General features: G+C 37.4%; 1 pseudogene; it reads left to right on the forward strand.

Annotated features, from left to right (window-relative positions):
* The first annotated feature begins 3,401 nt into the window (after positions 1-3,401).
* On the forward strand, positions 3,402-4,560 carry LOC145045261 (phospholipid-transporting ATPase 1 pseudogene; annotated as a pseudogene).
* Positions 4,561-10,284: the final 5,724 nt, after the last annotated feature.

Below are 10,284 nucleotides of genomic sequence, written 5' to 3' on the forward strand. Positions count from 1 at the left end.
TTTTGGTTAGGAAGTTGGCCCTTGTACAAGTAAACTCCTCTAACAGACCTTTTTGGGCCCAAAAACATATACTAGAATCTTATTGGGCCATAAAAATTTATTATTAGACCCTATTGAGCCGAGAATCTATATTTGAATCATTGTTGGGCAGAAAATCATTACTTTCGGCTCATCAAACCAAAAACCAATGTTGGGCCTCCTAGTGGGCCAAAAACTCCTCCATTTAACCTCTTTGGGCTGATGGGTAAGCCTATATATATATATATATATATATATATATATATATATATATATATATATATATATATATATATATAAAGAGAATTAGGGTGGATATTAAGCTTGATACCTCAATATTGTACATCACATATCAATGTAATTACACAACATACATCTAGGCACTCTTGTATTGACCAACATGCATTATACACTAATCTTTTCCCCTTCTTCTCCCTCTTAGTCGTCCAAGGACCATCCTCCCACCCCACAAATCATTTCAAACTCCATTTCACTTCTTACTTCCTCTAAAAACTTAAATTTACCTATCATCTCTTCCTCTAAAAACCGTGAGGTTGAATGTGTTATTCAAGAAAGTTCTCTTCAAGCTAAAAAAACTAGGTAAGTTTTTGTAAACTATATTACTTTGTTCCAAGATTTTACTAAGAATCCTTCCTCGTACAAATTCCTTTTTTGTATTTATGCTCTTTAAACACAAAAACTTCACAAATCTCATCAAGAACTCAAGCTAGGTTCAAATATTTTTCTTCTTCTTCTTCATCATCTACATCTCAAAAACCTAAAGATGAGCTTCATACCCCCATATCTTTCATATTTTTCATGTTGTCGCGGGGGGGGGGGGGGGGGGGGGTCAGGATGCAAGTCAACTCTCGTTTAACTCTTGGATATTTTCATGTACTATTGTGTTATGTGTTTAACTTTTAGATCTTTACTTGAACATGAAGTTTATTACTTAGATCTTCATAAAAACAATGAGAAAAGTATCTTTTGTCTTATATATGACGTGTAAACTTGTAGATCTGAGATTATACATCCTAAATAGGAAAAACAAGTGTTGTGTTCAAACATCTATAACCTAAACTCAAAAATCTTCTTTTAACAGAAACGTTAACACTACTAGAAAAACAACCTTTTACGACGCTCATTGCGCGTCGTAAAAAGCTCAGACGACGCGCAAATGCGCGTCAAGGAAGGCCCTGTCATAAAGGAAGACGACACACTTTTACGCGTCGTCTATAGACGACGCGCATTTTCGACGCACATTTACGACGCGCATTTACGACACGCAATGCGTATCAAGGAAGGCCCTGTCATAAAGGCAGACGACACGCATTCGTGTGTTGTAACCTTAGACGTGCATGTTAATGACATGCAATGCGTATCAAGAAACCCCCTGTCAAGAAAGGCTATGTCATAAATGAAGATGACACACATTTTTGCGTATCATAATTTTAAATGTTTAAAAAAAGTATTATTTGTAGATTTACTAATTGTAAAATTAAATAATACATTAAAAATCTCATAATACAAAATAAAATACCATAAATAACAAAGATAATTCATTTCACTAATATGTCAAATACAAATAATTATTCCAATAGTGAGTAAATGTTATAAAAAAAATGAACTCATTTATATACAAGTGCATTATCTAGCTTACTATGTGCCAACAACTCTCTATGTGTTTACTTTTGCTTGAGTCTCGTTTCCTCCAAAGCTTCTATCCATGCCAAAATATGATATCTTAGGGTTCATGTCCAAATCAAGAAAAACATTGCTAGCTTAAATTCATCAAGTCCTTGGCGTGAAGTCTTAGATAGAATCTTAACTACAATCTCCAATCCTTCTAGCAGACCCTAAAGATCATTATTGGCCATATACCATGATCAACCTGCAATCTCTTATTACTTGCAACATCTTCTGCCTATTTGACCAAGGTTGTGCCTTCAGCAGCAACATGCTGCATTGCGTCAAAAAGATAAAAACAGATGACAACAAATACAAATAACTGCATTCTACTTAAAAAAAATAGAATCCAACTCCTAAATCACAAAACCTTTTTAAACATACAAGAGACAGGATCCAATCCATGGGGTATTTTTGGAAAATAGTCTGAACATTCTTGACAAATCATCAACCTGCAAGTGAAGGGTAGAAAGGGAATTGGAGCTTGGTGATGCTCATGCTGGTAATTGAAGCTTCAAACGCCAAGCCAAGTAGTTGATGCTCATGCTGGAAATTGAAGCTTGGAATAGCTTTTCCAATTGTACGTACACATACACATGAGATGAGAATAAGTAACTATTGTATTTGATTAGGTTTAGCTAATAATAAGCTAAGGAAGAGGAATGTGCTAAGAAGTTATTATGTATAGAATGACAAAGAATAATAACCAAAAATCCTGTCTTAGACTTATTAACTTTTCACCTATTTGTCTTATCTTCCTAAAAATATTCATTTGATCTGAATAAATATTATGAAACTTGGTTTATTGAAAGCAAGTATTAAATGGTCATGGTCATGGTCATGTAATGTAGTAGTAGTCTTATTCAATCTGGAAAATTGCAAATTTTGTCCCACTGCCACCCAGGCGAAGAGTAAAGACGTAAATTCCCTTCCTCATAAAGCTTGTGTTATTATGATTATGCTTAAAGTAAAAGACAGAACATAAAGAATGGGAATGGAGATTAAGTACCTTATGAAGTAATAGTAGAAGAAATCAGCATAAAGAGCTGTTTGTATTAAGCTAGAGAAACAGGCTAAAAACAAACAAACAAACAAATAAAAAAAAGTCAAATGAAATACATGTGTCGAAAATAAGAATAAGAGAAAAGCTTTAACTTACATATCCATCCATTGAAATGGGGCTGTGTGAGATACCGACAAATCCAGTTGAGAATATTCAATGCACGGTATGCCCTAACAATACAATGTAAACAAACAGATTTTCATTCATAGCATCCTATTTTCTAAATGATTATTATACTATTTTTGATCATTTTAAAAACCATTTTTCATGGTTATCCAGCTTCATAATGATATCATGCCAAAATATAGAAGGGAGAATACCCAAGAAAGAAAACATATTAACCGATCAAATTGTCAACATTTCCACTTCGCTGCAGCAGAACCAACTATGGGAGAATAGCAACAACTTCCAAATAGATAGAAAATGCCCAACATATCTCCACATTTCTAATAATATTAAAACTATACAAGAACAGCAACACTAATAGCATGTTGGGTTTAGCATATAGCAACAGAAGCCTCCAGAAAATCTCTAAAGCAAATTACTTTGACGATCATGTGAACTCCAACTAACAAAACTAAACCACCCACTACAAGCTTTTTGCTTAATAACTGTTGGTGCAAGTAAGCCAGGTATGGCAAAATACAGCTTTATGTGGCAAGCATACATGATTACAGGTTACCTTACTCATCTAATCAGTAATAGTGGGAAACCAATAGGTCCAACAGAAACAAGGCATACACCTTATCTGATAGCAGATTATCTCATAAGCATATAAAATGCAAAAGGAAATCGAAAATGATGAAAGGGTAAATGCAGGAAACAACAGATTACCCGGTCCTTAGGCTGCCATTTGGAGACCAACCCACTTTTAGCAGGAAACAAGATCACCAATAGCAAATACACACTTATAAACTTCCAACCCAAGAATCTCTTCATTCAATTTCATCAAGTGGCTTACATATACTTTTTAGCCATTGCAACTCTCAATCAGCTTCCTCCTCTTGTAGTCTTTGGAAGAACGGTCTTTATCTTCCCTCTCCTTTTTATTCTCACAGTAACTGCTATAAAAGATGGATACGAGGATTGGAGAAGACACATATCAGACAGAAATGAGAATAACAAAGAATCTCTTGTGATAATCCCTTGTGACATGGTGCTAATGTGGACAAGTGATCCTAGTGGCATTGCTTACATACAAACCATGAATTTAGATGGAGAGTCGAATTTAAAGACACGTTATGCTAGACAAGAAACATCCTTAATGCCATTAGGGTCAATATCAGGGGTAATTAGATGTGAACAACCTAGTAGAAACATATATGAGTTCACAGCTAATAGAGTTAAATGGTCATAAAGTTTCCCTTAGTCAATCAAACATTATCTTACGTGGGTGTCAGGTGAAAAACACAAAATGGGTTATAGGTGTTGTTGTGTATGTTGGACAAGAGACAAAAGCTATGCTAAATAGTGCAATTTCCCCTTCAAAAAGAAGCAGACTTGAACAAGCAATGAACTCAGAAACTATCTGGTTATCTGTTTTTCTATTCATATTGTGTCTAGTTGTTGCTATTCGGATGTGTTTATGGCTGATGAGTCATCAGGATGCAATTGATACGATTCCTTATTACAGAAATAGCTATCTTATAAAGGGAAAGTTTCCAGAAAAATCGTATAAATACTATGGGATTCCAATGGAGACGTTTTTTGCGTTTTTGAGTTCTGTTATTGTGTTTCAGATCATGATTCCGATATCTTTATACATCACCATGGAATTGGTTCGATTAGGTTAATCTTATTTCATGATAGAAGACAAACACATGTATGATAGCAGTACAAACTCAAGGTTTCAATGCAGATCCTTAAGTATAAATGAAGATTTAGGTCAAATTTGTTATGTGTTTTCTGATAAAACTGGAACACTTACTGAAAACAAAATGGAATTCAGAAAAGCTTCTATTTTGACACGTGTATATATACTGTGTGTTTACTTGATTTCTTCAATTTTACCCCAGACCATGACTACTGACTAGCCTCTAAAAATCAGGTGTGCATGCTGAAATGGTGTTGACACGTGTATATATACTGTGTGTGTGTGTGTGTGTTGAAGAATAGTTGAAATGAAAAACTTACATGCCAACTAGAAATGGATCTACATAAGAAAACAAGTGAACTTAAATCCACTGATGTGTTCACTTTCACCTGCAAACCAAAAAAACATAAGTAAGTTTCTGCTTCAAATCAAATCAAAAGTCAAAACCAAACAAAAGCAGATGCATACCATTGCATAGAGACCCAAAGCATCCTCCTTTTGAATATCATCCCGAATTTTATTGACATTAAGAAATTTAAGTATGGTCAAATGATGTTTTAAGTAAAAATTCTAAGAAAAATGAAATGAGGTTGAAGTTATAAAATTTTTGGGACTTACATGGCTAAAGCAATATGCCATGCTTGCATGAAATGCTCCGTGTGAGGTGATAGAAGCTGAGGACAAACTCATGCAAGTCTACACAGGGTGATTGCACTATTTTAAGTGACTTATTAAGCCCTTCACAAATAACATCAAAAAATACTAGATGATGATACGACCCATGTTGGTAGAAGCTCCGCCTGGTCGACTAGACCCGCTGCTGTTGGACCGAATTACCCCTCCACTAGTCTTGGGTGTGCCGATACTGAACTTGTTTTCATCTATCATAACAACAAGAGTCATGGCTCTGGCCAAGTTTGTTGGCTATAAAATATGAACGGTCGAACGTGTGTCATCCTTGAGACCATTAATGAAGGTACCTTCCAACACGCTTTCTGGTATGTCTCCCACCTGACATGATAGTCTCTCAAAATTGCTTACGTAGTCACGTACAGTTCCTTCTTGTCGGATGGCAAGAAACTGATGATAGAGATTGCCTTCACCTGTTAACTGGAATCGCTCCAACAGCCGTTCTTTTAAATCCTCCCAAGAGTGGAATGGGTCCCTTACTTGACTCCAATGAAACCAAGCCAACGCCTTGCCGTCCAAGCAAATCGTTGCTGCCTTCAAACAATCAGGTACACCAATGTCTTGGATCTCAAAGAAACGCTCCACCTTATAAATCCATCCAAACGCGTCTTCCCATTCGAAAATAGGAGCTTAAATCTTCCGAAATTCTCCCATTTGTCGACCCCTACCCTTGTTCTTATCGTCCTTGGGTCCTTTTTTGAAGGATCCAAACTCGAGCTCAAATTCAGGATCTTCCTTGTCCTTCTCCTCCTCTTGCCAGGTCTCCAAGCAATGCAAATTGATATCTCGTACAATAGTTTTGAGTCCAACTCCATCAGCGTGTTCTTTTGAGTGAATTCCTTGGGATAAACCTTCCATATACGCTTTGTTATCCCTTTCCTTTTTGAACAAAACACCATAGCGAGACTCCAAATATGTAATAATAATCGATCGATAGAGTTTCTACATAAGTTGCATGTCATCAAAAATGGCGGAAATCAGGAAATGTAAATTGTACCTTTAGCAAGATTAGGGTAAAGCCATCACGAATTAGAGCCATCATTACCTGTGGGAGACCAAGGGGAAGTTGATCGCCTCTATCCACCTGCCAAAAAAGTGAATCGTCTTCTCGTAAGTTTTCGGCGCTTTCTCCCGATCTTTCCGCTCAACCGGACCAGGGACGTCGGGAAGGAAAAGGACGTCGCTCTTCACCTCATACTCGTGGATATGCCACATTGACTTTTCTGAGTCCGGCAAGGTTAAGAATAGTTTTATGTTATGATGTTTTCAACTCCTATTAACCGCGCATCGGCGACTGGACGATCGTAGATCAAGAACTGTCTCATATCCTCGTTTTGATGGCGACGGAGACGGCGGTATAAGTGGAAGGGGGATATCAGAGCACAAAATAGAGAGACAGGGGAGGCGGGAGAGAAAAGAGTCGAATGAGTGTTTAAAAAAGCCCTAGAAATTATCCCAATGATTTTCTGATATATGAATTGTTGAGGTATACAAAAGAGATGGTATCGTGATTAGGGTTTGCAGAGAAAAGGGAAGAATAGAACGAAGGGGATCTTGAAGCGGGGTATTAAAATTTTTAAGAATTTTGTGGGGATTTCATTTCCCCCTTTCAAGAACGTGCGTTTTAGTAAAAAACATAAAGCGACAATCACAGAGACACTAATTTAAGGGCACGCAATAATGCGTGAACTAAATCCTCAAATTTTTTGAACAGACGACACGTTTTTATTGTCACTCTCTTTTGCGTAACATAAATCAGTGAGCGTCGTGATTTGCGCATCGTGAAAGGGTCTTTTTCTTGTAGTGTAAGGACTAATTTCGGATTGTTTTGACCACCTTGATGGTAATATTTTTCAAAACTATTTTAAATATTTGTTTACTTACGTGTTTATTGGGTCTTGAATGTACCTTATATGTTTGTTTTCGTGTAAATTCGATTAAGGATCTTGTGAGACGTGTTGATTGACACCTATTGAGTGTACGATCGTAGCCTGTGGTTATAACTAGATTCTCTTGGAGGGAGAGTGTGAGTTTGTGTATAGATCTATACAGGGGTGAAGCCCCACACCTGAGCTATTCGCTACAGTTAGACTAGGCCAATCTAGGGTGACAAACCTTACCTTAAAACTAGTCGGCGCCTAATAGACGTCATTACAGGCGAAATTTGTCATTATCAACTATGGTTATAACGGTTCACTTAGAGGAATTAACGTTATAAAATTTATGGGAAACCATTCTCTTTTCTTTTCAGATAAAACGGTAACCTATACGTGCTGGTACTCAACCTCGGTGGTTGAGATTCCAACATTCTCTTACGCAGACAACATCGGGTTGTCTGGGATCATTCTCTTTCTATTTTCGCAAACACTAACACACATGAATTAATATAAGATCGGACATAAATATTTAAAACCACTTCTTTTTAGAAAATATCATATTTTCTGGGAGTATTCGCTTCACTTTTACAAGTAAAAGATAACCTAGGACAGGCATGCAAATATTCACAGTTTTAGAACGAGACTTACAAATTATTATTATAGAAATATCGGATTTCTGAAAGCACTATGAGAACTACTCTAAACAAGTACAAAACCATTTTTATACAAAAATTCTTATGAACTCACCAACTTTTTAGTTGATGCTTTTCAAAACGACTTGTATTCTCAGGAATCCAACAACAGGTAATAAGCTCGGCTGTGAGATCAAGTGGTGCGACTTCAAGAAATTTTACTTTTCTTACTTTTATGTAACTGATGAACAAGTTCAATATGTAAACTATGTAAGTGTGTATTTCCAATGTATGATGTTTGGTTGCTATGTTTCATTCATATTCAATTGTTATGATATTGTACATGAAGTCATCCACCCCTGGACGTTTCCGCCATCCTGGTTCGGGGGTGTGACAGATTGGTATCAGAGCATTATTTATAGTGAACTAGTATATCTAACCATACAAGACATACAACTATAAATACAATGGGACTAAAAACTCTCTGACTAAAAGTACACCTTACGAATATAAGTATCTTATAAAAGTATAAATACTTGCTAGAAACCGTATCATAATAAGAACAAAACAAAAGTATTTAGATATTGAACACTACAGTCAACCCTAGGCAGTTATGTAACAATATATGGGATAAATATAGCCTGATCAACTATATTTATTTGAGATACTACCTACATGTGTTTGGGAGTGATGGTGTGTGGCAACAAGTCTAAAACTTACCAACCTTACATATAAAGGAGCATTAGAACCAAACCTAAAGTGTAAAAATACTATAGGAGTATTTTATGAAACCAAACAATAACAACAAGTCTAAAACTTTATCGATTTCATACATCAGGAAGCCCTAAGATCAAACATGTAATACTATAGTAGCGTTTTAGAATACCATATAACCTCCACACTTAAATCTTCTACATGTATCTCATATCTCCATTCTCACAAAGGCAACATGGTTGAGTTTCACCCCGAAGACCCCTACAACCCTACGGTAATAGACAACAAATGGATCGAGGGAGAACCAGAGGAAGTGAAAGGGGAGAACCTAGAAATGGGCCCTGAATAATACCATGAGATGAACCACGAGGGAGATGACTATGATGAGGAAGTAGATAGGGTGAAGAAGGAAGGGAGATCCTTAGCGAGCCTTACCCCTCGGGAACACTACCAAACCAACACGCAGAATAGGAAGACCATACCAATCATCTCCAATATTTAGAAGAGGAGGTGACCACCCTAAGGCAACAACTCATGGAAGCTGAGGCTAGGGCAACCTTGGTAGAGCAGAGAGCATAAGAGGCTACTCGTGAAATGAGCGAAATGGTTGGACACATTGTACGCTATTTAGGCATATGAGAGTCATTACACTATTCTCACTAAGTCCTAGGTTTACCATGTAATTCTTCACGACTAGTAGTAGTAAATTAAGAGAGAATCATGTCTTTCCATGGAAACAACCAACTAGCCGACGAAACACCAATTATGTAGATGGACCCCACAACCTTCCAAGCCGCTGTACTAGCTGCTGTGACAGCCATCATGGCACAACTCATCGCCAACAACCTAAATGGAAATAGAAACGGTGTCGATAACTCCAACCGTAGTAACAACGAAGGAAACACACGAGGGACAACTTACCAAGACACCCCAAACTCCAAAATTAAGGTCATAAATCAAAATCTAGGGAACAAGAAAGGAAGCAGTTCGACTCAAGGGCTTACCAAAAGGCAACAAGTTGTAGTAGCCCCTACCCCCACTGGCCCTCCTACCTCAGCACCGAGAAAACCATATTATGGAAACTCCCCGCTTTGCAACAAGTGCAGCTACCATCATCATGGAGTCTGCCAGGAATTGCATTGCAATAGGTGCAACAAGAAGGGGCACACTGCCCGCTACTGTAGGTCCCCGACCCCATGCGTCACTCCAACCCTCAACCCATAAGTAAGTCCAGTGTGCCACACGTGCGGTGAAACGGGACACTTCAAGAGGAATTGTCCAACAGAGAAGAATGACGGAGGACCAGGAGGAGTTTAACAACTGGACGTGAAAGGGACAACGAGGAAACCTATCAAGATTTTCAGTACGTTCCCAAATCACTCAGTCTAACTTAGTATAAACATAAGGCCGTGTGTAATTAAGATTCTACAAGCTTAGAGTGTGTAGTTCCGCCTTAATTCATGTTTCTTGCCTAACTATGGATTTAAGGCATGACTAATCGGTCTACAATCTTTCCAATCTTGAATTATATACGCCTAAGATACATCAAACCATTATAGAGAGGTCTAACAGAAATCAAACTACGAAATCACATCGTTTATACCAAGGCACTCGTATTGCTAGGACACCCAAAAATTCAGAACGAAGTAGCCACAGTAGGAATACCAAGGACGAAATTGGTAACATTACAAACGTATACGTAGAGCACACTATCATTTCGAACAACCATCCCTTTCAGATCAATCCAACATCTATTACAATAAGGAACCCAACGGTGTTAATTGACATGGG

This window comes from Lactuca saligna, chromosome 5, assembly GCF_052625555.1.
Source record: "Lactuca saligna cultivar CGN05327 chromosome 5, ASM5262555v1, whole genome shotgun sequence".
Taxonomy (NCBI): domain Eukaryota; kingdom Viridiplantae; phylum Streptophyta; class Magnoliopsida; order Asterales; family Asteraceae; genus Lactuca; species Lactuca saligna.